Consider the following 25,827-nt stretch of genomic DNA (forward strand, 5'->3'; position numbering starts at 1 on the left):
GAAAGCTCTATCTTTAATAACAAAAAAGGTATGCAAAATTTTCGATCTAAAAAAACACATGTTAATTGTAAAAAAACGAAATTTCGATTTTTTTCAAAAAATACAATTTTTTTAGTTTTTTATTATTACGTATAAGGTGCCCCTTTGAAAGGAGTACTTGACAGTTTTTAAATGAAAGCTGTATCTTTAATAACTAAAAAGTTATGCAAAATTTTCGATCTAAAAAAGTACATGTTAATTGAAAAAAAACCGAAATTTCGATTTTTCTCAAAAACTATAATTTTTTCAATTTTGATAATTTTGTAAAAGGTGCCCCTTCGCTAGGAGTACTTGACTGTTTTTAAATAAAAGCTCTATCTTTAATAACAAAAAAGTTATTCAAAATTTTCGATCTAAAAAATTACATGTTAATTGTAAAAAACCGAAATTTCGATTTTTCTCAAAAACTATAATTTTTTCAATTCTGATAATTATGTGCAAGGTGCCCCTTTGCCAGGAGTACTTGACAGTTTTTAAATGAAAGCACTATCTTTAATAACAAAAAAGTTATGCAAAATTTTTTATCTAAAAAAGTACATGTTAATTGTAAAAAAACCAAAATTTCGATTTTTCTCAAAAACTATAATTTTTTCAATTTTGATAATTATGTGCAAGGTGCCCCTTTGCCAGGAGTACTTGACAGTTTTTAAATGAAAGCTCTATCTTTAATAACAAAAAAGTTATGCAAAATTTTCGATCTAAAAAAGTACATGTTAATTGTAAAAAAACCGAAATTTCGATTTTTCTCAAAAACTATAATTTTTTCAATTTTAATAATTATGTGCAAGGTGCCCCTTTGCCAGGAGTGCTTGGCAGTTTTTAAATGAAAGCTCTATCTTTAATAACAAAAAAGGTATGCAAAATTTTCGATCTAAAAAAACACATGTTAATTGTAAAAAAACGAAATTTCGATTTTTTTCAAAAAATACAATTTTTTTAGTTTTTTATTATTACGTTTTCTCAAAAACTATAATTTTTTCAGTTTTTTATAATTACGTACAAGGTGCCCCTTTGCATGGAGTATTTGACAGTTTTTAAATAAAAGCTCTATCTTTAATAACAAAAAAGTTATGCAAAATTTTCGATCTAAAAAGTACATGTTAATTGTAAAAAACCGAAATTTCGATTTTTCTCAAAAACTATAATTTTTTCAATTTTGATAATTATGTGCAAGATGCCCCTTTGCCAGACGTGCTTGGCAGTTTTTAAATGAAAGCTCTATCTTTAATAACAAAAAAGTTATGCAAAATTTTCGATCTAAAAAAGTACATGTTAATTGTAAAAAACCGAAATTTCGATTTTTCTCGAAAACTATAACTTTTTCAATTTTGATAATTATGTGCAAGGTGCCCCTATGCAAGGAGTACTTGGCAGTTTTTAAATAAAAGCTCTATCTTTAATAACAAAAAAGTTATGCAAAATTTTCGATCTAAAAAGTACATGTTAATTGTAAAAAACCGAAATTTCGATTTTTCTCAAAAACTATAGTTTTTTCAGTTTTTTATAATTACGTACAAGGTGGCCCTTTGCAAGGAGTATTTGACAGTTTTTAAATGAAGGCTCTATCTTTAATAGCAAAAAAGTTATGCAAAATTTACGATCTTATAAAGTACATGTTAAAGGTAAAAAACCGAAATTTCGATTTTTCTCAAAAACTATAATTTTTTCAGTTTTTTATAATTACGTACAAGGTGCCCCTTTGCAAGGAGTATTTGACAGTTTTTAAATGAAGGCTCTATCTTTAATACCAAAAAAGTTATGCAAAATTAACGATCTTATAAAGTACATGTTAAAGGTAAAAAACCGAAATTTCGATTTTTCTCGAAAACTATAACTTTTTCAATTTTGATAATTATGTGCAAGGTGCCCCTTCGCTATTAGTACTTGACAGTTTTTAAATGAAAGCTCTATCTTTAATAACAAAAAAGTTATGCAAAATTTTCGATCTAAAAAAGTACATGTTAATTGTAAAAAATGAAATTTCGATTTTTCTCAAAAACTATAATTTTTTCAGTTTTTTATAATTACGTACAAGGTGCCCCTTTGCAAGGAGTATTTGACAGTTTTTAAATGAAGGCTCTATCTTTAATAACAAAAAATTTATGCAAAATTTTCGATCTAAAAAAGTACATGTTAATTGTAAAAAAACCGAAATTTCGATTTTTCTCAAAAACTATAATTTTTTAAATTTTGATAATTATGTGCAAGGTGCCCCTTCGCTAGGAGTGCTTGGCACTTTTTAAATGAAAGCTCTATCTTTAATAACAAAAAAAATATGCAAAATTTTCGATCTAAAAAAGTACATGTTAATTGTAAAAAAACCCAAATTTCGATTTTTCTTAAAAACTTAATTTTTTAAATTTTGATAATTATGTGCAAGGTGCCCCTTCGCTAGGAGTACTTGACTGTTTTTAAATAAAAGCTCTATCTTTAATAACAAAAAAGTTATGCAAAATTTTCGATCTAAAAAAGTACATGTTAATTGTAAAAAATCGAAATTTCGATTTTTCTCAAAAACTATAATTTTTTAAATTTTGATAATTATGTGCAAGGTGCCCCTTCGCTAGGAGTACTTGACTGTTTTTAAATGAAAGCTCTATCTTTAATAACAAAAAAGTTATGCAAAATTTTCGATCTATAAAAGTACATGTTAATTGTAAAAAAACCGAAATTTCGATTTTTCTCAAAAACTATAATTTTTTAAATTTTGATAATTATGTGCAAGGTTCCCCTTTCGCTAGGAGTACTTGACTGTTTTTAAATGAAAGCTCTATCTTTAATAACAAAAAAGTTATGCAAAATTTTCGATCTAAAAAAGTACATGTTAATTGTAAAAAAACTGAAATTTCGATTTTTCTCAAAAACTAAAATTTTTTAAATTTTGATAATTATGTGCAAGTTGCCCCTTCGCTAGGAGTACTTGACTGTTTTTAAATGAAAGCTCTATCTTTAATAACAAAAAAGTTATGCAAAATTTTCGATCTAAAAAAGTACATGTTAATTGTAAAAAAACTGAAATTTCGATTTTTCTCAAAAACTATAATTTTTTAAATTTTGATAATTATGTGCAAGGTGCCCCTTCGCTAGGACTACCTGACTGTTTTTAAATGAAAGCTCTATCTTTAATAACAAAAAAGTTATGCAAAATTTTCGATCTAAAAAAGTACATGTTAATTGTAAAAAACCAAAATTTCGATTTTTCTCAAAAACTATAATTTTTTCAATTTTGAAAATTATGTGCAAGGTGCCCCTTTGCCAGGAGTACTTGACAGTTTTTAAATGAAAGCTCTATCTTTAATACCAAAAAAGTTATGCAAAATTTTCGATCTAAAAAAGTACATGTTAATTGTAAAAAACCGAAATTTCGATTTTTCTCAAAAACTTAATTTTTTAAATTTTGATAATTATGTGCAAGGTGCCCCTTCGCTAGGAGTACTTGACAGTTTTTAAATGAAAGCTCTATCTTTAATAACAAAAAAGTTATGCAAAATTTTCGATCTAAAAAAGTACATGTTAATTGTAAAAAAACCGAAATTTCGATTTTTCTCAAAAACTATAATTTTTTAAATTTTGATAATTATATGCAAGGTGCCCCTTAGCTAGGAGTACTTGACAGTTTTTAAATGAAAGCTCTATCTTTAATAACAAAAAAGTTATGCAAAATTTTCGATCTAAAAAAGTACATGTTAATTGTAAAAAAACCGAAATTTCGATTTTTCTCAAAAACTATAATTTTTTAAATTTTGATAATTATGTGCAAGGTGCCCCTTCGCTAGGAGTGCTTGGCAGTTTTTAAATGAAAGCTCTATCTTTAATAACAAAAAAAATATGCAAAATTTTCGATCTAAAAAAGTACATGTTAATTGTAAAAAAACCAAAATTTCGATTTTTCTCAAAAACTTAATTTTTTAAATTTTGATAATTATGTGCAAGGTGCCCCTTCGCTAGGAGTACTTGACTGTTTTTAAATAAAAGCTTTATCTTTAATAACAAAAAAGTTATGCAAAATTTTCGATCTAAAAAAGTACATGTTAATTGTAAAAAATCGAAATTTCGATTTTTCTCAAAAACTATAATTTTTTAAATTTTGATAATTATGTGCAAGGTGCCCCTTCGCTAGGAGTGCTTGGCAGTTTTTAAATGAAAGCTCTATCTTTAATAACAAGAAAAATATGCAAAATTTTCGATCTAAAAAAGTACATGTTAATTGTAAAAAAACAAAATTTCGATTTTTCTCAAAAACTTAATTTTTTAAATTTTGATAATTATGTGCAAGGTGCCCCTTCGCTAGGAGTACTTGACTGTTTTTAAATAAAAGCTTTATCTTTAATAACAAAAAAGTTATGCAAAATTTTCGATCTAAAAAAGTACATGTTAATTGTAAAAAATCGAAATTTCGATTTTTCTCAAAAACTATAATTTTTTAAATTTTGATAATTATGTGCAAGGTGCCCCTTCGCTAGGAGTACTTGACAGTTTTTAAATGAAAGCTCTATCTTTAATAACAAAAAAAATATGCAAAATTTTCGATCTAAAAAAGTACATGTTAATTGTAAAAAAACCGAAATTTCGATTTTTCTCAAAAACTATCATTTTTTAAATTTTGATAATTATGTGCAAGGTGCCCCTTCGCTAGGAGTACTAGACTGTTTTTAAATGAAAGCTCTATCTTTAATAACAAAAAAGTTATGCAAAATTTTCGATCTAAAAAAGTACATGTTAATTGTAAAAAAACCGAAATTTCGATTTTTCTCAAAAACTATAATTTTTTAAATTTTGATAATTATGTGCAAGGTGCCCCTTCGCTAGGAGTGCTTGGCAGTTTTTAAATGAAAGCTCTATCTTTAATAACAAAAAAAATATGCAAAATTTTCGATCTAAAAAAGTACATGTTAATTGTAAAAAAACCAAAATTTCGATTTTTCTCAAAAACTTAATTTTTTAAATTTTGATAATTATGTGCAAGGTGCCCCTTCGCTAGGAGTACTTGACTGTTTTTAAATAAAAGCTTTATCTTTAATAACAAAAAAGTTATGCAAAATTTTCGATCTAAAAAAGTACATGTTAATTGTAAAAAATCGAAATTTCGATTTTTCTCAAAAACTATAATTTTTTAAATTTTGATAATTATGTGCAAGGTGCCCCTTCGCTAGGAGTGCTTGGCAGTTTCTAAATGAAAGCTCTATCTTTAATAACAAGAAAAATATGCAAAATTTTCGATCTAAAAAAGTACATGTTAATTGTAAAAAAACCAAAATTTCGATTTTTCTCAAAAACTTAATTTTTTAAATTTTGATAATTATGTGCAAGGTGCCCCTTCGCTAGGAGTACTTGACTGTTCTTAAATAAAAGCTTTATCTTTAATAACAAAAAAGTTATGCAAAATTTTCGATCTAAAAAAGTACATGTTATTTGTAAAAAAACCGAAATTTCAATTTTTCTCAAAAACTATAATTTTTTAAATTTTGATAATTATGTGCAAGGTGCTTCTTCGCTAGGAGTACTTGACAGTTTTTAAATGAAAGCTCTATCTTTAATAACAAAAAAGTTATGCAAAATTTTCGATCTAAAAAAGTACATGTTAATTGTAAAAAAACCGAAATTTCGATTTTTCTCAAAAACTATCATTTTTTAAATTTTGATAATTATGTGCAAGGTGCCCCTTCGCTAGGAGTACTTGACTGTTTTTAAATGAAAGCTCTATCTTTAATAACAAAAAAGTTATGCAAAATTTTCGATCTAAAAAAGTACATGTTAATTGTAAAAAAACCGAAATTTCGATTTTTCTCAAAAACTATAATTTTTTAAATTTTGATAATTATGTGCAAGGTGCCCCTTCGCTAGGAGTGCTTGGCAGTTTTTAAATGAAAGCTCTATCTTTAATAACAAAAAAGTGATGCAAAATTTTCGATCTAAAAAAGTACATGTTAATTGTAAAAAACCAAAATTTCGATTTTTCTCAAAAACTATAATTTTTTCAATTTTGAAAATTATGTGCAAGGTGCCCCTTTGCCAGGAGTACTTGACAGTTTTTAAATAAAAGCTCTATCTTTAATAACAAGAAAAATATGCAAAATTTTCGATCTAAAAAAGTACATGTTAATTGTAAAAAAACCAAAATTTCGATTTTTCTCAAAAACTTAATTTTTTAAATTTTGATAATTATGTGCAAGGTGCCCCTTCGCTAGGAGTACTTGACTGTTCTTAAATAAAAGCTTTATCTTTAATAACAAAAAAGTTATGCAAAATTTTCGATCTAAAAAAGTACATGTTAATTGTAAAAAATCGAAATTTCGATTTTTCTCAAAAACTATAATTTTTTAAATTTTGATAATTATGTGCAAGGTGCCCCTTTGCTAGGAGTACTTGACAGTTTTTAAATGAAAGCTCTATCTTTAATAACAAAAAAGTTATGCAAAATTTTCGATCTAAAAAAGTACATGTTAATTGTAAAAAAACCGAAATTTCGATTTTTCTCAAAAACTATAATTTTTTCAATTTTGATAATTTTGTGAAAGGTGTCCCTTCGGTAGGAGTACTTGACAGTTTTTAAATGAAAGCTCTATCTTTAATAACAAAAAAGTTATGCAAAATTTTCGATCTATAAAAGTACATGTTAATTGTAAAAAAAACGAAATTTTGATTTTTCATAAAAACTATCATTTTTTAAATTTTGATAATTATGTGCAAGGTGCCCCTTCGCTAGGAGTACTTGACTGTTTTTAAATGAAAGCTCTATCTTTAATAACAAAAAAGTTATGCAAAATTTTCATTCTAAAAAAGTACATGTTAATTGTAAAAAAACTGAAATTTCGATTTTTCTCAAAAACTATAATTTTTTAAATTTTGATAATTATGTGCAAGGTGCCCCTTTGCTAGGAGTACTTGACAGTTTTTAAATGAAAGCTCTATCTTTAATAACAAAAAAGTTATGCAAAATTTTCGATCTAAAAAAGTACATGTTAATTGAAAAAAAACCGAAATTTCGATTTTTCTCAAAAACTATAATTTTTTAAATTTTAATAATTATGTGAAAGGTGCCCCTTCGCTAGGAGTACTTGACTGTTTTTAAATGAAAGCTCTATCTTTAATAACAAAAAAGTTATGCAAAATTTTCGATCTAAAAAAGTACATGTTAATTGTAAAAAAACCGAAATTTCGATTTTTCTCAAAAACTATAATTTTTTTAATTTTGATAATTATGTGCAAGGTGCCTCTTCGCTAGGAGTGCTTGGCAGTTTTTCAATGAAAGCTCTATCTTTAATAACAAAAAAAATATGCAAAATTTTCGATCTAAAAAAGTACATGTTAATTGTAAAAAAACCAAAATTTCGATTTTTCTCAAAAACTTAATTTTTTAAATTTTGATAATTATGTGCAAGGTGCCCCTTCGCTAGGAGTACTTGACAGTTTTTAAATGAAAGCTCTATCTTTAATAACAAAAAAGTTATGCAAAATTTTCGATCTATAAAAGTACATGTTAATTGTAAAAAAAACGAAATTTTGATTTTTCTCAAAAACTATCATTTTTTAAATTTTGATAATTATGTGCAAGGTGCCCCTTCGCTAGGAGAACATGACTGTTTTTAAATAAAAGCTCTATCTTTAATAACAAAAAAGTTATGCAAAATTTTCGATCTAAAAAAGTACATGTTAATTGTAAAAAATCGAAATTTCGATTTTTCTCAAAAACTATAATTTTTTAAAATTTAATAAATATGTGCAAGGTGCCCCTTCGCTAGGAGTACTTGACTGTTTTTAAATGAAAGCTCTATCTTTAATAACAAAAAAGTTATGCAAAATTTTCGATCTAAAAAAGTACATGTTAATTGTAAAAAAAACGAAATTTCGATTTTTCTCAAAAACTATAATTTTTTTAATTTTAATAATTATGTGCAAGATGCCCCTTCGCTAGGAGTACTTGACAGTTTTTAAATGGAAGCTCTATCTTTAATAACACAAAAGTTATGCAAAATTTTCGATCTAAAAAAGTACATGTTATTTGTAAAAAAACCGAAATTTCAATTTTTCTCAAAAACTATAATTTTTTAAATTTTGATAATTATGTGCAAGGTGCTTCTTCGCTAGGAGTACTTGACAGTTTTTAAATGAAAGCTCTATCTTTAATAACAAAAAAGTTATGCAAAATTTTCGATCTAAAAAAGTACATGTTAATTGTAAAAAAACCGAAATTTCGATTTTTCTCAAAAACTATCATTTTTTAAATTTTGATAATTATGTGCAAGGTGCCCCTTCGCTACGAGTACTTGACTGTTTTTAAATGAAAGCTCTATCTTTAATAACAAAAAAGTTATGCAAAATTTTCGATCTAAAAAAGTACATGTTAATTGTAAAAAAACCGAAATTTCGATTTTTCTCAAAAACTATAATTTTTTAAATTTTGATAATTATGTGCAAGGTGCCCCTTCGCTAGGAGTGCTTGCCAGTTTTTAAATGAAAGCTCTATCTTTAATAACAAAAAAGTGATGCAAAATTTTCGATCTAAAAAAGTACATGTTAATTGTAAAAAACCAAAATTTCGATTTTTCTCAAAAACTATAATTTTTTCAATTTTGAAAATTATGTGCAAGGTGCCCCTTTGCCAGGAGTACTTGACAGTTTTTAAATAAAAGCTCTATCTTTAATAACAAAAAAGTTATGCAAAATTTTCGATCTAAAAAAGTACATGTTAATTGTAAAAAACCGAAATTTCGATTTTTCTCAAAAACTTAATTTTTTAAATTTTGATAATTATGTGCAAGGTGCCCCTTCGCTAGGAGTACTTGACTGTTTTTAAATAAAAGCTCTATCTTTAATAACAAAAAAGTTATGCAAAATTTTCGATCTAAAAAAGTACATGTTAATTGTAAAAAATCGAAATTTCGATTTTTCTCAAAAACTATAATTTTTTAAATTTTGATAATTATGTGCAAGGTGCCCCTTCGCTATGAGTACTTGACTGTTTTTAAATGAAAGCTCTATCTTTAATAACAAAAAAGTTATGCAAAATTTTCGATCTAAAAAAGTACATGTTAATTGTAAAAAAAACGAAATTTCGATTTTTCTTAAAAACTATAATTTTTTTAATTTTAATAATTATGTGCAAGATGCCCCTTCGCTAGGAGTACTTGACAGTTTTTAAATGGAAGCTCTATCTTTAATAACAAAAAAGTTATGCAAAATTTTCGATCTAAAAAAGTACATGTTAATTGTAAAAAAACCGAAATTTCGATTTTTCTCAAAAACTATAATTTTTTAAATTTTGATAATTATATGCAAGGTGCCCCTTAGCTAGGAGTACTTGACAGTTTTTAAATGAAAGCTCTATCTTTATTAACAAAAAAGTTATGCAAATTTTTCGATCTAAAAAAGTACATGTTAATTGTAAAAAAACCGAAATTTCGATTTTTCTCAAAAACTATAATTTTTTAAATTTTGATAATTATGTGCAAGGTGCCCCTTCACTAGGAGTGCTTGGCAGTTTTTAAATGAAAGCTCTATCTTTAATAACAAAAAAAATATGCAAAATTTTCGATCTAAAAAAGTACATGTTAATTGTAAAAAAACCAAAATTTCGATTTTTCTCAAAAACTTAATTTTTTAAATTTTGATAATTATGTGCAAGGTGCCCCTTCGCTAGGAGTACTTGACTGTTTTTAAATAAAAGCTTTATCTTTAATAACAAAAAAGTTATGCAAAATTTTCGATCTAAAAAAGTACATGTTAATTGTAAAAAATCGAAATTTCGATTTTTCTCAAAAACTATAATTTTTTAAATTTTGATAATTATGTGCAAGGTGCCCCTTCGCTAGGAGTGCTTGGCAGTTTTTAAATGAAAGCTCTATCTTTAATAACAAGAAAAATATGCAAAATTTTCGATCTAAAAAAGTACATGTTAATTGTAAAAAAACCAAAATTTCGATTTTTCTCAAAAACTTAATTTTTTAAATTTTGATAATTATGTGCAAGGTGCCCCTTCGCTAGGAGTACTTGACTGTTTTTAAATAAAAGCTTTATCTTTAATAACAAAAAAGTTATGCAAAATTTTCGATCTAAAAAAGTACATGTTAATTGTAAAAAATCGAAATTTCGATTTTTCTCAAAAACTATAATTTTTTAAATTTTGATAATTATGTGCAAGGTGCCCCTTCGCTAGGAGTACTTGACAGTTTTTAAATGAAAGCTCTATCTTTAATAACAAAAAAGTTATGCAAAATTTTCGATCTAAAAAAGTACATGTTAATTGTAAAAAAACCGAAATTTCGATTTTTCTCAAAAACTATAATTTTTTCAATTTTGATAATTTTGTGAAAGGTGTCCCTTCGCTAGGAGTACTTGACAGTTTTTAAATGAAAGCTCTATCTTTAATAACAAAAAAGTTATGCAAAATTTTCGATCTATAAAAGTACATGTTAATTGTAAAAAAAACCGAAATTTCGATTTTTCTCAAAAACCATCATTTTTTAAATTTTGATAATTATGTGCAAGGTGCCCCTTCGCTAGGAGTACTTGACTGTTTTTAAATGAAAGCTCTATCTTTAATAACAAAAAAGTTATGCAAAATTTTCGATCTAAAAAAGTACATGTTAATTGTAAAAAAACCGAAATTTCGATTTTTCTCAAAAACTATAATTTTTTAAATTTTGATAATTATGTGCAAGGTGCCCCTTCGCTAGGAGTGCTTGGCAGTTTTTAAATGAAAGCTCTATCTTTAATAACAAAAAAAATATGCAAAATTTTCGATCTAAAAAAGTACATGTTAATTGTAAAAAAACCAAAATTTCGATTTTTCTCAAAAACTTAATTTTTTAAATTTTGATAATTATGTGCAAGGTGCCCCTTCGCTAGGAGTACTTGACTGTTTTTAAATAAAAGCTTTATCTTTAATAACAAAAAAGTTATGCAAAATTTTCGATCTAAAAAAGTACATGTTAATTGTAAAAAATCGAAATTTCGATTTTTCTCAAAAACTATAATTTTTTAAATTTTGATAATTATGTGCAAGGTGCCCCTTCGCTAGGAGTGCTTGGCAGTTTTTAAATGAAAGCTCTATCTTTAATAACAAAAAAAATATGCAAAATTTTCGATCTAAAAAAGTACATGTTAATTGTAAAAAAAACCAAAATTTCGATTTTTCTCAAAAACTTAATTTTTTAAATTTTGATAATTATGTGCAAGGTGCCCCTTCGCTAGGAGTACTTGACTGTTTTTAAATGAAAGCTCTATCTTTAATAACAAAAAAGTTATGCAAAATTTTCGATCTAAAAAAGTACATGTTAATTGTAAAAAAACCGAAATTTCGATTTTTCTCAAAAACTATAATTTTTTAAATTTTGATAATTATGTGCAAGGTGCCCCTTCGCTAGGAGTACTTGACTGTTTTTAAATAAAAGCTTTATCTTTAATAACAAAAAAGTTATGCAAAATTTTCGATCTAAAAAAGTACATGTTAATTGTAAAAAATCGAAATTTCGATTTTTCTCAAAAACTATAATTTTTTAAATTTTGATAATTATGTGCAAGGTGCCCCTTTGCTAGGAGTACTTGACAGTTTTTAAATGAAAGCTCTATCTTTAATAACAAAAAAGTTATGCAAAATTTTCGATCTAAAAAAGTACATGTTAATTGTAAAAAAACCGAAATTTCGATTTTTCTCAAAAACTATAATTTTTTCAACTTTGATAATTTTGTGAAAGGTGTCCCTTCGCTAGGAGTACTTGACAGTTTTTAAATGAAAGCTCTATCTTTAATAACAAAAAAGTTATGCAAAATACACATCTCGTGAGAGTACATGTTAATTGTAAAAAAACCGAAATTTTGATTTTTCTCAAAAACTATCATTTTTTAAATTTTGATAATTATGTGCAAGGTGCCCCTTCGCTAGGAGTACTTGACTGTTTTTAAATGAAAGCTCTATCTTTAATAACAAAAAAGTTATGCAAAATTTTCATTCTAAAAAAGTACATGTTAATTGTAAAAAAACTGAAATTTCGATTTTTTCTCAAAAACTATAATTTTTTAAACTTTGATAATTATGTGCAAGGTGCCCCTTCGCTAGAAGTACCTGACTGTTTTTAAATGAAAGCTCTATCTTTAATAACAAAAAAGTTATGCAAAATTTTCGATCTAAAAAAGTACATGTTAATTGTAAAAAATCGAAATTTCGATTTTTCCTCAAAAACTATAATTTTTTTAATTTTAATAATTATGTGCAAGATGCCCCTTCGCTAGGAGTACTTGACAGTTTTTAAATGGAAGCTCTATCTTTAATAACACAAAAGTTATGCAAAATTTTCGATCTAAAAAAGTACATGTTATTTGTAAAAAAAACGAAATTTCAATTTTTCTCAAAAACTATAATTTTTTAAATTTTGATAATTATGTGCAAGGTGCCCCTTCGCTAGGAGTACTTGACAGTTTTTAAATGAAAGCTCTATCTTTAATAACAAAAAAGTTATGCAAAATTTTCGATCTAAAAAAGTACATGTTAATTGTAAAAAAACCGAAATTTCGATTTTTCTCAAAAACTATAATTTTTTCAATTTTGATAATTTTGTGAAAGGTGTCCCTTCGCTAGGAGTACTTGACAGTTTTTAAATGAAAGCTCTATCTTTAATAACAAAAAAGTTATGCAAAATTTTCGATCTAAAAAAGTACATGTTATTTGTAAAAAATCGAAATTTCGATTTTTCTCAAAAACTATAATTTTTTCAGTTTTTGATAATTACGTACAAGGTGCCCCTTTGCAAGGAGTACTTGATAGTTTTTAAATAAAAGCTCTATCTTTAATAACAAAAAAGTTATGCAAAATTTACGATCTTATAAAGTATATGTTAATTGTAAAAACCCGAAATTTCTATTCTACTGCATGAATATTACATTTAAGGTGCTGCCATTTACTTACCATGCGTTTAATTATCTCCCTAATAAAATCCGTGAACATCAAGTCGGTGTCGTCGCCCATACACTCCTGGATTATGCGGTTTACCTTCGGACAATTCAGATAAGGGCCGACCTTCTGGATCGTACTTTTACAGGCCTAAATGGAGTCCATGCATGGGTTAAGTGCGTAAAATGATCCAAAAAAGTCATACCTTGACAACATACACGTCTGGATCGCATAGATGCAAGAGTAAAGTGATGAGGTTCCCTTGGATCTGCTCCTTAAATGCCTCCAAATTGGTCTCCTAGCCAAGGGATGTTGCCAGATCTTCTAATAACTGGATCGAGTATCTCCTTAGACGTGGATCCTCTTGACTGAATAGCAACTTGATCCTCACTGCTGCGGTAACTTGAAAGGGATGAAATTTGTACCCTGGCAAACTGTTCAGGAGTTCCGCACCAAGCAGCTCTGGTCCAGCTGGAAATCCAGAATCATCTCCAGTAGATTTTCTATCAAAACCGCCTGTTTGCTCTCTACGTTGTCCTTGATCAAGTAGGTAAAGAAAGCGACCACTAACATCCTCTAAGGTATCAGGTTCGACCGAATAATGTGCCCATAAAGGAGACGATCCATGACAAAATGAGCTGCATGTCTCGACATACGTCCCCCACCATTGTTTCGGTCATTTTTGAGATGTTGTTGTTTCGGAGATGTTGGTTCTGGTCGATGCAGAGAGAGCTGAAGGATTAAAGGTTCGGTCAGATGTGAACGAGTGAGTAAACCCGTATCCCCCCCCACCCACCCCACACTGTTTATCAGTAAGAAATTATATACCCCCTCCTTTTCATTATTATAACTATACAGCGGATTGTTCTCATTAAGTAGATTACGAAAATACCGGGTTATAAGCAAATCCAAGCAGAACTAAGAAATCAAGTATTTTTTTGACCTTGTTTTTGAGGCCAAAGATGGGCTCCAAGTTTTCGATCTAATAAAGTACATGTTAATGTTAAAAAACCGAAATTTTGATATTTTTTAAAAACTACAATTTTTTTAGTTTTTTATTATTATGTACAAGGTGCCCCTTTGCAAGGAGTACTTGACAGTTTTTAAATGAAAGCTCTATCTTTAATAACAAAAAAGTTATGCAAAATTTTCGATCTAAAAAAGTACATGTTAATTGTAAAAAACCAAAATTTCGATTTTTCTCAAAAACTATATTTTTTTCAATTTTAATAATTATATGCAAGGTGCCCCTTTGCCAGGAGTGCTTGGCAGTTTTTGAGTGAAAGCTTTATCTTTAATAACAAATAAGTTATGCAAAATTTTCGATCTAAAAAATTACATGTTAATTGTAAAAAACCGAAATTTCGATTTTTCTCAAAAACTATATTTTTTTCAATTTTAATAATTATATGCAAGGTGCCCCTTTGCCAGGAGTGCTTGGCAGTTTTTGAGTGAAAGCTTTATCTTTAATAACAAATAAGTTATGCAAAATTTTCGATCTAAAAAATTACATGTTAATTGTAAAAAACCGAAATTTCGATTTTTCTCAAAAACTATAATTTTTTCAATTTTGATAATTATGTGCAAGGTGCCCCTTTGCCAAGAGTGCTTGGCAGTTTTTGAGTGAAAGCTTTATCTTTAATAACAAATAAGTTATGCAAAATTTTCGATCTAAAAAATTACATGTTAATTGTAAAAAACCGAAATTTCGATTTTTTTCAAAAACTACAATTTTTTTAGTTTTTGGTTATTACGTACAAGGTGCCCTTTTGCAAGAAGTACTTGACAGTTTTTAAATGAAAGCTCTATGTTTAATAACAAAAAAGTTATGCAAAATTTTCGATCTAAAAAAGTACATGTTAATTGTAAAAAACCGAAATTTCGATTTTTCTCAAAAACTATAATTTTTTAAATTTTGATAATTATGTGCAAGGTGCCCCTTCGCTAGGAGTACTTGACTGTTTTTAAATAAAAGCTCTATCTTTAATAACAAAAAAGTTATGCAAAATTTTCGATCTAAAAAAGTACATGTTAATTGTAAAAAATCGAAATTTCGATTTTTCTCAAAAACTATAATTTTTTAAATTTTGATAATTATGTGCAAGGTGCCCCTTCGCTAGGAGTGCTTGGCAGTTTTTAAATGAAAGCTCTATCTTTAATAACAAAAAAAATATGCAAAATTTTCGATCTAAAAAAGTACATGTTAATTGTAAAAAACCGAAATTTCGATTTTTTTCAAAAACTACAATTTTTTTAGTTTTTGGTTATTACGTACAAGGTGCCCTTTTGCAAGAAGTACTTGACAGTTTTTAAATGAAAGCTCTATGTTTAATAACAAAAAAAATATGCAAAATTTTCGATCTAAAAAAGTACATGTTAATTGTAAAAAAACCAAAATTTCGATTTTTCTCAAAAACTTAATTTTTTAAATTTTGATAATTATGTGCAAGGTGCCCCTTCGCTAGGAGTACTTGACTGTTTTTAAATAAAAGCTTTATCTTTAATAACAAAAAAGTTATGCAAAATTTTCGATCTAAAAAAGTACATGTTAATTGTAAAAAATCGAAATTTCGATTTTTCTCAAAAACTATAATTTTTTAAATTTTGATAATTATGTGCAAGGTGCCCCTTTGCTAGGAGTACTTGACAGTTTTTAAATGAAAGCTCTATCTTTAATAACAAAAAAGTTATGCAAAATTTTCGATCTAAAAAAGTACATGTTAATTGTAAAAAAAACCGAAATTTCGATTTTTCTCAAAAACTATAATTTTTTAAATTTTGATAATTATGTGCAAGGTGCCTCTTCGCTAGCAGTGCTTGGCAGTTTTTCAATGAAAGCTCTATCTTTAATAACAAAAAAAATATGCAAAGTTTTCGATCTAAAAAAGTACATGTTAATTGTAAAAAAAACCAAAATTTCGATTTTTCTCAAAAACTTAATTTTTTAAATTTTGATATATATGTGCAAGGTGCCCCTTCGCTAGGAGAACTTGACTGTTTTTAAATAAAAGCTCTATCTTTAATAACAAAAAAGTTATGCAAAATTTTCGATCTAAAAAAGTACATGTTAATTGTAAAAAATCGAAATTTCGATTTTTCTCAAAAACTATAATTTTTTTAATTTTAATAATTATGTGCAAGATGCCCCTTCGCTAGGAGTACTTGACAGTTTTTAAATGGAAGCTCTATCTTTAATAACACAAAAGTTATGCAAAATTTTCGATCTAAAAAAATACATGTTATTTGTAAAAAAAACCGAAATTTCAATTTTTCTCAAAAACTATAATTTTTTAAATTTTGATAATTATGTGCAAGGTGCCCCTTCGCTAGGAGTACTTGACAGTTTTTAAATGAAAGCTCTATCTTTAATAACAAAAAAGTTATGCAAAATTTTCGATCTAAAAAAGTACATGTTAATTGTAAAAAAACCGAAATTTCGATTTTTCTCAAAAACTATAATTTTTTAAATTTTGATAATTATGTGCAAGGTGCCCCTTCGCTAGGAGTACTTAACTGTTTTTAATGAAAGCTCTATCTTTAATAACAAAAAAGTTATGCAAAATTTTCGATCTAAAAAAGTACATGTTAATTGTAAAAAAACCGAAATTTCGATTTTTCTCAAAAACTATAATTTTTTCAATTTTGATAATTTTGTGAAAGGTGTCCCTTCGCTAGGAGTACTTGACAGTTTTTAAATGAAAGCTCTATCTTTAATAACAAAAAAGTTATGCAAAATTTTCGATCTAAAAAAGTACATGTTATTTGTAAAAAATCGAAATTTCGATTTTTCTCAAAAACTATAATTTTTTCAGTTTTTGATAATTACGTACAAGGTGCCCCTTTGCAAGGAGTACTTGATAGTTTTTTAAATAAAAGCTCTATCTTTAATAACAAAAAAGTTATGCAAAATTTACGATCTTATAAAGTATATGTTAATTGTAAAAACCCGAAATTTCTATTCTACTGCATGAATATTACATTTAAGGTGCTGCCATTTACTTACCATGCGTTTAATTATCTCCCCAATAAAATCCGTGAACATCAAGTCGGTGTCGTCGCCCATACACTCCTGGATTATGCGGTTTACCTTCGGACAATTCAGATAAGGGCCGACCTTCTGGATCGTACTTTTACAGGCCTAAATGGAGTCCATGCATGGGTTAAGTGCGTAAAATGATCCAAAAAAGTCATACCTTGACAACATACACGTCTGGATCGCATAGATGCAAGAGTAAAGTGATGAGGTTCCCTTGGATCTGCTCCTTAAATGCCTCCAAATTGGTCTCCTAGCCAAGGGATGTTGCCAGATCTTCTAATAACTGGATCGAGTATCTCCTTAGACGTGGATCCTCTTGACTGAATAGCAACTTGATCCTCACTGCTGCGGTAACTTGAAAGGGATGAAATTTGTACCCTGGCAAACTGTTCAGGAGTTCCGCACCAAGCAGCTCTGGTCCAGCTGGAAATCCAGAATCATCTCCAGTAGATTTTCTATCAAAACCGCCTGTTTGCTCTCTACGTTGTCCTTGATCAAGTAGGTAAAGAAAGCGACCACTAACATCCTCTAAGGTATCAGGTTCGACCGAATAATGTGCCCATAAAGGAGACGATCCTTGACAAAATGAGCTGCATGTCTCGACATACGTCCCCCACCATTGTTTCGGTCATTTTTGAGATGTTGTTGTTTCGGAGATGTTGGTTCTGGTCGATGCAGAGAGAGCTGAAGGATTAAAGGTTCGGTCAGATGTGAACGAGTGAGTAAACCCGTATCCCCCCCACCCACCCCCCCCACCCCACACTGTTTATCAGTAAGAAATTATATACCCCCTCCTTTTCATTATTATAACTATACAGCGGATTGTTCTCATTAAGTAGATTACGAAAATACCGGGTTATAAGCAAATCCGAGCAGAACTAAGAAATCGAGTATTTTTTTGACCTTGTTTTTGAGGCCAAAGATGGGCTCCAAGTTTTCGATCTAATAAAGTACATGTTAATGTTAAAAAACCGAAATTTTGATATTTTTTAAAAACTACAATTTTTTTAGTTTTTTATTATTATGTACAAGGTGCCCCTTTGCAAGGAGTACTTGACAGTTTTTAAATGAAAGCTCTATCTTTAATAACAAAAAAGTTATGCAAAATTTTCGATCTAAAAAAGTACATGTTAATTGTAAAAAACCGAAATTTCGATTTTTCTCAAAAACTATATTTTTTTCAATTTTAATAATTATATGCAAGGTGCCCCTTTGCCAGGAGTGCTTGGCAGTTTTTGAGTGAAAGCTTTATCTTTAATAACAAATAGGTTATGCAAAATTTTCGATCTAAAAAATTACATGTTAATTGTAAAAAACCGAAATTTCGATTTTTCTCAAAAACTATATTTTTTTCAATTTTAATAATTATATGCAAGGTGCCCCTTTGCCAGGAGTGCTTGGCAGTTTTTGAGTGAAAGCTTTATCTTTAATAACAAATAAGTTATGCAAAATTTTCGATCTAAAAAATTACATGTTAATTGTAAAAAACCGAAATTTCGATTTTTCTCAAAAACTATAATTTTTTCAATTTTGATAATTATGTGCAAGGTGCCCCTTTGCCAAGAGTGCTTGGCAGTTTTTGAGTGAAAGCTTTATCTTTAATAACAAATAAGTTATGCAAAATTTTCGATCTAAAAAATTACATGTTAATTGTAAAAAACCGAAATTTCGATTTTTTTCAAAAACTACAATTTTTTTAGTTTTTGGTTATTACGTACAAGGTGCCCTTTTGCAAGAAGTACTTGACAGTTTTTAAATGAAAGCTCTATGTTTAATAACAAAAAAGTTATGCAAAATTTTCGATCTAAAAAAGTACATGTTAATTGTAAAAAACCGAAATTTCGATTTTTCTCAAAAACTATAATTTTTTAAATTTTGATAATTATGTGCAAGGTGCCCCTTCGCTAGGAGTACTTGACTGTTTTTAAATAAAAGCTCTATCTTTAATAACAAAAAAGTTATGCAAAATTTTCGATCTAAAAAAGTACATGTTAATTGTAAAAAATCGAAATTTCGATTTTTCTCAAAAACTATAATTTTTTAAATTTTGATAATTATGTGCAAGGTGCCCCTTCGCTAGGAGTGCTTGGCAGTTTTTAAATGAAAGCTCTATCTTTAATAACAAAAAAAATATGCAAAATTTTCGATCTAAAAAAGTACATGTTAATTGTAAAAAAACCCAAATTTCGATTTTTCTCAAAAACTTAATTTTTTAAATTTTGATAGTTATGTGCAAGGTGCCCCTTCGCTAGGAGTACTTGACTGTTTTTAAATAAAAGCTCTATCTTTAATAACAAAAAAGTTATGCAAAATTTTCGATCTAAAAAAGTACATGTTAATTGTGAAAAAACCGAAATTTCGATTTTTCTCAAAAACTATAATTTTTTAAATTTTGATAATTATGTGCAAGGTGCCCCTTTGCCAGACGTGCTTGGCAGTTTTTAAATGAAAGCTCTATCTTTAATAACAAAAAAGTTATGCAAAATTTTCGATCTAAAAAAGTACATGTTAATTGTAAAAAACCGAAATTTCGATTTTTTCTCAAAAACTATAATTTTTTCAATTTTGATAATTATGTGCAAGGTGCCCCTTTGCCAGGAGTACTTGACAGTTTTTAAATGAAAGCACTATCTTTAATAACAAAAAAGTTATGCAAAATTTTCTATCTAAAAAAGTACATGTTAATTGTAAAAAACCAAAATCTCGATTTTTCTCAAAAACTATAATTTTTTCAATTTTGATAATTATGTGCAAGGTGCCCCTTTGCCAGGAGTACTTGACAGTTTTTAAATGAAAGCTCTATCTTTAATAACAAAAAAGTTATGCAAAATTTTCGATCTAAAAAAGTACATGTTAATTGTAAAAAACCGAAATTTCGATATTTCTCAAAAACTATAATTTTTTCAATTTTGATAATTATGTGCAAGATGCCCCTTTGCCAGACGTGCTTGGCAGTTTTTAAATGAAAGCTCTATCTTTAATAACAAAAAAGTTATGCAAAATTTTCGATCTAAAAAAGTACATGTTAATTGTAAAAAACCGAAATTTCGATTTTTCTCGAAAACTATAACTTTTTCAATTTTGATAATTATGTGCAAGGTGCCCCTATGCAAGGAGTACTTGGCAGTTTTTTTAAATAAAAGCTCTATCTTTAATAACAAAAAAGTTATGCAAAATTTTCGATCTAAAAAGTACATGTTAATTGTAAAAAACCGAAATTTCGATTTTTCTCAAAAACTATAATTTTTTAAATTTTGATAATTATGTGCAAGGTGCCCCTTCGCTAGGAGTACTTGACTGTTTTTAAATAAAAGCTTTATCTTTAATAACAAAAAAGTTATGCAAAATTTTCGATCTAAAAAAGTACATGTTAATTGTAAAAAATCGAAATTTCGATTTTTCTCAAAAACTATAATTTTTTAAATTTTGATAATTATGTGCAAGGTGCCCCTTTGCTAGGAGTACTTGACAGTTTTTAAATGAAAGCTCTATCTTTAATAACAAAAAAGTTATGCAAAATTTTCGATCTAAAAAAGTACATGTTAATTGTAAAAAACCGAAATTTCGATTTTTCTCAAAAACTATAATTTTTTAAATTTTGATAATTATGTGCAAGGTGCCCCTTCGCTAGGAGTACTTGACTGTTTTTAAATGAAAGCTCTATCTTTAATAAGAAAAAAGTTATGCAAAATTTTCGATCTAAAAAAGTACATGTTAATTGTAAAAAAATCGAAATTTCGATTTTTCTCAAAAACTATAATTTTTTCAATTTTGATAATTTTGTGAAAGGTGTCCCTTCGCTAGGAGTACTTGACAGTTTTTAAATGAAAGCTCTATCTTTAATAACAAAAAAGTTATGCAAAATTTTCGATCTAAAAAAGTACATGTTATAAAAGCTCTATCTTTAATAACAAAAAAGTTATGCAAAATTTACGATCTTATAAAGTATATGTTAATTGTAAAAACCCGAAATTTCTATTCTACTGCATGAATATTACATTTAAGGTGCTGCCATTTACTTACCATGCGTTTAATTATCTCCCTAATAAAATCCGTGAACATCAAGTCGGTGTCGTCGCCCATACACTCCTGGATTATGCGGTTTACCTTCGGACAATTCAGATAAGGGCCGACCTTCTGAATCGTACTTTTACAGGCCTAAATGGAGTCCATGCATGGGTTAAGTGCGTAAAATGATCCAAAAAAGTCATACCTTGACAACATACACGTCTGGATCGCATAGATGCAAGAGTAAAGTGATGAGGTTCCCTTGGATCTGCTCCTTAAATGCCTCCAAATTGGTCTCCTAGCCAAGGGATGTTGCCAGATCTTCTAATAACTGGATCGAGTATCTCCTTAGACGTGGATCCTCTTGACTGAATAGCAACTTGATCCTCACTGCTGCGGTAACTGAAAGGGATGAAATTTGTACCCTGGCAAACTGTTCAGGAGTTCCGCACCAAGCAGCTCTGGTCCAGCTGGAAATCCAGAATCATCTCCAGTAGATTTTCTATCAAAAACCGCCTGTTTGCTCTCTACGTTGTCCTTGATCAAGTAGGTAAAGAAAGCGACCACTAACATCCTCTAAGGTATCAGGTTCGACCGAATAATGTGCCCATAAAGGAGACGATCCATGACAAAATGAGCTGCATGTCTCGACATACGTCCCCCACCATTGTTTCGGTCATTTTTGAGATGTTGTTGTTTCGGAGATGTTGGTTCTGGTCGATGCAGAGAGAGCTGAAGGATTAAAGGTTCGGTCAGATGTGAACGAGTGAGTAAACCCGTATCCCCCCCACCCACCCCACACTGTTTATCAGTAAGAAATTATATACCCCCTCCTTTTCATTATTATAACTATACAGCGGATTGTTCTCATTAAGTAGATTACGAAAATACCGGGTTATAAGCAAATCCAAGCAGAACTAAGAAATCAAGTATTTTTTTGACCTTGTTTTTGAGGCCAAAGATGGGCTCCAAGTTTTCGATCTAATAAAGTACATGTTAATGTTAAAAAACCGAAATTTTGATATTTTTTAAAAACTACAATTTTTTTAGTTTTTTATTATTATGTACAAGGTGCCCCTTTGCAAGGAGTACTTGACAGTTTTTTAAATGAAAGCTCTATCTTTAATAACAAAAAAGTTATGCAAAATTTTCGATCTAAAAAAGTACATGTTAATTGTAAAAAACCAAAATTTCGATTTTTCTCAAAAACTATATTTTTTTCAATTTTAATAATTATATGCAAGGTGCCCCTTTGCCAGGAGTGCTTGGCAGTTTTTGAGTGAAAGCTTTATCTTTAATAACAAATAAGTTATGCAAAATTTTCGATCTAAAAAATTACATGTTAATTGTAAAAAACCGAAATTTCGATTTTTCTCAAAAACTATATTTTTTTCAATTTTAATAATTATATGCAAGGTGCCCCTTTGCCAGGAGTGCTTGGCAGTTTTTGAGTGAAAGCTTTATCTTTAATAAACAAATAAGTTATGCAAAATTTTCGATCTAAAAAATTACATGTTAATTGTAAAAAACCGAAATTTCGATTTTTCTCAAAAACTATAATTTTTTCAATTTTGATAATTATGTGCAAGGTGCCCCTTTGCCAAGAGTGCTTGGCAGTTTTTGAGTGAAAGCTTTATCTTTAATAACAAATAAGTTATGCAAAATTTTCGATCTAAAAAATTACATGTTAATTGTAAAAAACCGAAATTTCGATTTTTTTCAAAAACTACAATTTTTTTAGTTTTTGGTTATTACGTACAAGGTGCCCTTTTGCAAGAAGTACTTGACAGTTTTTAAATGAAAGCTCTATGTTTAATAACAAAAAAGTTATGCAAAATTTTCGATCTAAAAAAGTACATGTTAATTGTAAAAAACCGAAATTTCGATTTTTCTCAAAAACTATAATTTTTTAAATTTTGATAATTATGTGCAAGGTGCCCCTTCGCTAGGAGTACTTGACTGTTTTTAAATAAAAGCTCTATCTTTAATAACAAAAAAGTTATGCAAAATTTTCGATCTAAAAAAGTACATGTTAATTGTAAAAAATCGAAATTTCGATTTTTCTCAAAAACTATAATTTTTTAAATTTTGATAATTATGTGCAGGTGCCCCTTCGCTAGGAGTGCTTGGCAGTTTTTAAATGAAAGCTCTATCTTTAATAACAAAAAAAAATATGCAAAATTTTCGATCTAAAAAAGTACATGTTAATTGTAAAAAACCGAAATTTCGATTTTTTTCAAAAACTACAATTTTTTTAGTTTTTGGTTATTACGTACAAGGTGCCCTTTTGCAAGAAGTACTTGACAGTTTTTAAATGAAAGCTCTATGTTTAATAACAAAAAAAATATGCAAAATTTTCGATCTAAAAAAGTACATGTTAATTGTAAAAAAACCAAAATTTCGATTTTTCTCAAAAACTTAATTTTTTAAATTTTGATAATTATGTGCAAGGTGCCCCTTCGCTAGGAGTACTTGACTGTTTTTAAATAAAAGCTTTATCTTTAATAACAAAAAAGTTATGCAAAATTTTCGATCTAAAAAAGTACATGTTAATTGTAAAAAATCGAAATTTCGATTTTTCTCAAAAACTATAATTTTTTAAATTTTGATAATTATGTGCAAGGTGCCCCTTTGCTAGGAGTACTTGACAGTTTTTAAATGAAAGCTCTATCTTTAATAACAAAAAAGTTATGCAAAATTTTCGATCTAAAAAAGTACATGTTAATTGTAAAAAAACCGAAATTTCGATTTTTCTCAAAAACTATAATTTTTAAATTTTGATAATTATGTGCAAGGTGCCTCTTCGCTAGCAGTGCTTGGCAGTTTTTCAATGAAAGCTCTATCTTTAATAACAAAAAAAATATGCAAAGTTTTCGATCTAAAAAAGTACATGTTAATTGTAAAAAAACCAAAATTTCGATTTTTCTCAAAAACTTAATTTTTTAAATTTTGATATATATGTGCAAGGTGCCCCTTCGCTAGGAGAACTTGACTGTTTTTAAATAAAAGCTCTATCTTTAATAACAAAAAAGTTATGCAAAATTTTCGATCTAAAAAAGTACATGTTAATTGTAAAAAATCGAAATTTCGATTTTTCTCAAAAACTATAATTTTTTTAATTTTAATAATTATGTGCAAGATGCCCCTTCGCTAGGAGTACTTGACAGTTTTTAAATGGAAGCTCTATCTTTAATAACACAAAAGTTATGCAAAATTTTCGATCTAAAAAAATACATGTTATTTGTAAAAAAACCGAAATTTCAATTTTTCTCAAAAACTATAATTTTTTAAATTTTGATAATTATGTGCAAGGTGCCCCTTCGCTAGGAGTACTTGACAGTTTTTAAATGAAAGCTCTATCTTTAATAACAAAAAAGTTATGCAAAATTTTCGATCTAAAAAAGTACATGTTAATTGTAAAAAAACCGAAATTTCGATTTTTCTCAAAAACTATAATTTTTTAAATTTTGATAATTATGTGCAAGGTGCCCCTTCGCTAGGAGTACTTAACTGTTTTTAAATGAAAGCTCTATCTTTAATAACAAAAAAGTTATGCAAAATTTTCGATCTAAAAAAGTACATGTTAATTGTAAAAAAACCGAAATTTCGATTTTTCTCAAAAACTATAATTTTTTCAATTTTGATAATTTTGTGAAAGGTGTCCCTTCGCTAGGAGTACTTGACAGTTTTTAAATGAAAGCTCTATCTTTAATAACAAAAAAGTTATGCAAAATTTTCGATCTAAAAAAGTACATGTTATTTGTAAAAAAATCGAAATTTCGATTTTTCTCAAAAACTATAATTTTTTCAGTTTTTGATAATTACGTACAAGGTGCCCCTTTGCAAGGAGTACTTGATAGTTTTTAAATAAAAGCTCTATCTTTAATAACAAAAAAGTTATGCAAAATTTACGATCTTATAAAGTATATGTTAATTGTAAAAACCCGAAATTTCTATTCTACTGCATGAATATTACATTTAAGGTGCTGCCATTTACTTACCATGCGTTTAATTATCTCCCCAATAAAATCCGTGAACATCAAGTCGGTGTCGTCGCCCATACACTCCTGGATTATGCGGTTTACCTTCGGACAATTCAGATAAGGGCCGACCTTCTGGATCGTACTTTTACAGGCTAAATGGAGTCCATGCATGGGTTAAGTGCGTAAAATGATCCAAAAAGTCATACCTTGACAACATACACGTCTGGATCGCATAGATGCAAGAGTAAAGTGATGAGGTTCCCTTGGATCTGCTCCTTAAATGCTCCAAATTGGGTCTCCTAGCCAAGGGATGTTGCCAGATCTTCTAATAACTGGATCGAGTATCTCCTTAGACGTGGATCCTCTTGACTGAATAGCAACTTGATCCTCACTGCTGCGGTAACTTGAAAGGGATGAAATTTGTACCCTGCAAACTGTTCAGGAGTTCCGCACCAAGCAGCTCTGGTCCAGCTGGAAATCCAGAATCATCTCCAGTAGATTTTCTATCAAAACCGCCTGTTTGCTCTCTACGTTGTCCTTGATCAAGTAGGTAAAGAAAGCGACCACTAACATCCTCTAAGGTATCAGGTTCGACCGAATAATGTGCCCATAAAGGAGACGATCCTTGACAAAATGAGCTGCATGTCTCGACATACGTCCCCCACCATTGTTTCGGTCATTTTTGAGATGTTGTTGTTTCGGAGATGTTGGTTCTGGTCGATGCAGAGAGAGCTGAAGGATTAAAGGTTCGGTCAGATGTGAACGAGTGAGTAAACCCGTATCCCCCCCACCCACCCCCCCACCCCACACTGTTTATCAGTAAGAAATTATATACCCCCTCCTTTTCATTATTATAACTATACAGCGGATTG

At 28.4% G+C, this 25,827-nt stretch overlaps 2 long non-coding RNA genes across 14 annotated transcripts in view; one reads left to right on the plus strand and one right to left on the minus strand.

The window, feature by feature from the left end:
* LOC126749736 (uncharacterized) overlaps nt 1-20,621 on the plus strand; it is a 30,213-nt gene extending 9,592 nt beyond the window's left edge. For 3 of the 9 annotated variants that reach the window (XR_007665282.1, XR_007665283.1, XR_007665284.1), the window contains exons 2-3: nt 3,455-3,800; nt 6,731-6,999. This is a non-coding gene — a long non-coding RNA (uncharacterized LOC126749736). Of the gene's footprint in view, nt 1-3,454; nt 3,801-5,695; nt 5,737-6,730; nt 7,000-7,766; nt 7,939-10,527; nt 10,569-11,217; nt 11,259-11,908; nt 11,950-20,580 lie in introns of those variants that run through there. The other 6 variants (XR_007665290.1, XR_007665289.1, XR_007665288.1 and 3 more) reach the window with 6 other exon arrangements.
* Nucleotides 1-25,234, minus strand: part of LOC126749735 (uncharacterized) — a 34,007-nt gene extending 8,773 nt beyond the window's left edge. Inside the window, exons 1-4 of one of the 5 annotated variants that reach the window (XR_007665281.1) lie at nt 25,162-25,234; nt 16,932-17,066; nt 13,134-13,660; nt 12,944-13,078 (exon numbers count right to left, since the gene is read on the minus strand). This is a non-coding gene — a long non-coding RNA (uncharacterized LOC126749735). Of the gene's footprint in view, nt 1-12,943; nt 13,079-13,133; nt 13,661-16,931; nt 17,067-17,121; nt 17,510-20,987; nt 21,123-21,177; nt 21,367-25,161 lie in introns of those variants that run through there. The other 4 variants (XR_007665280.1, XR_007665278.1, XR_007665279.1 and 1 more) reach the window with 4 other exon arrangements.
* Between the last annotated feature and the right edge of the window lie 593 nt (nt 25,235-25,827).

The sequence above is a fragment of the Anthonomus grandis genome, unplaced genomic scaffold (assembly GCF_022605725.1).
Source record: "Anthonomus grandis grandis unplaced genomic scaffold, icAntGran1.3 ctg00000623.1, whole genome shotgun sequence".
Lineage (NCBI taxonomy): Eukaryota > Metazoa > Arthropoda > Insecta > Coleoptera > Curculionidae > Anthonomus > Anthonomus grandis.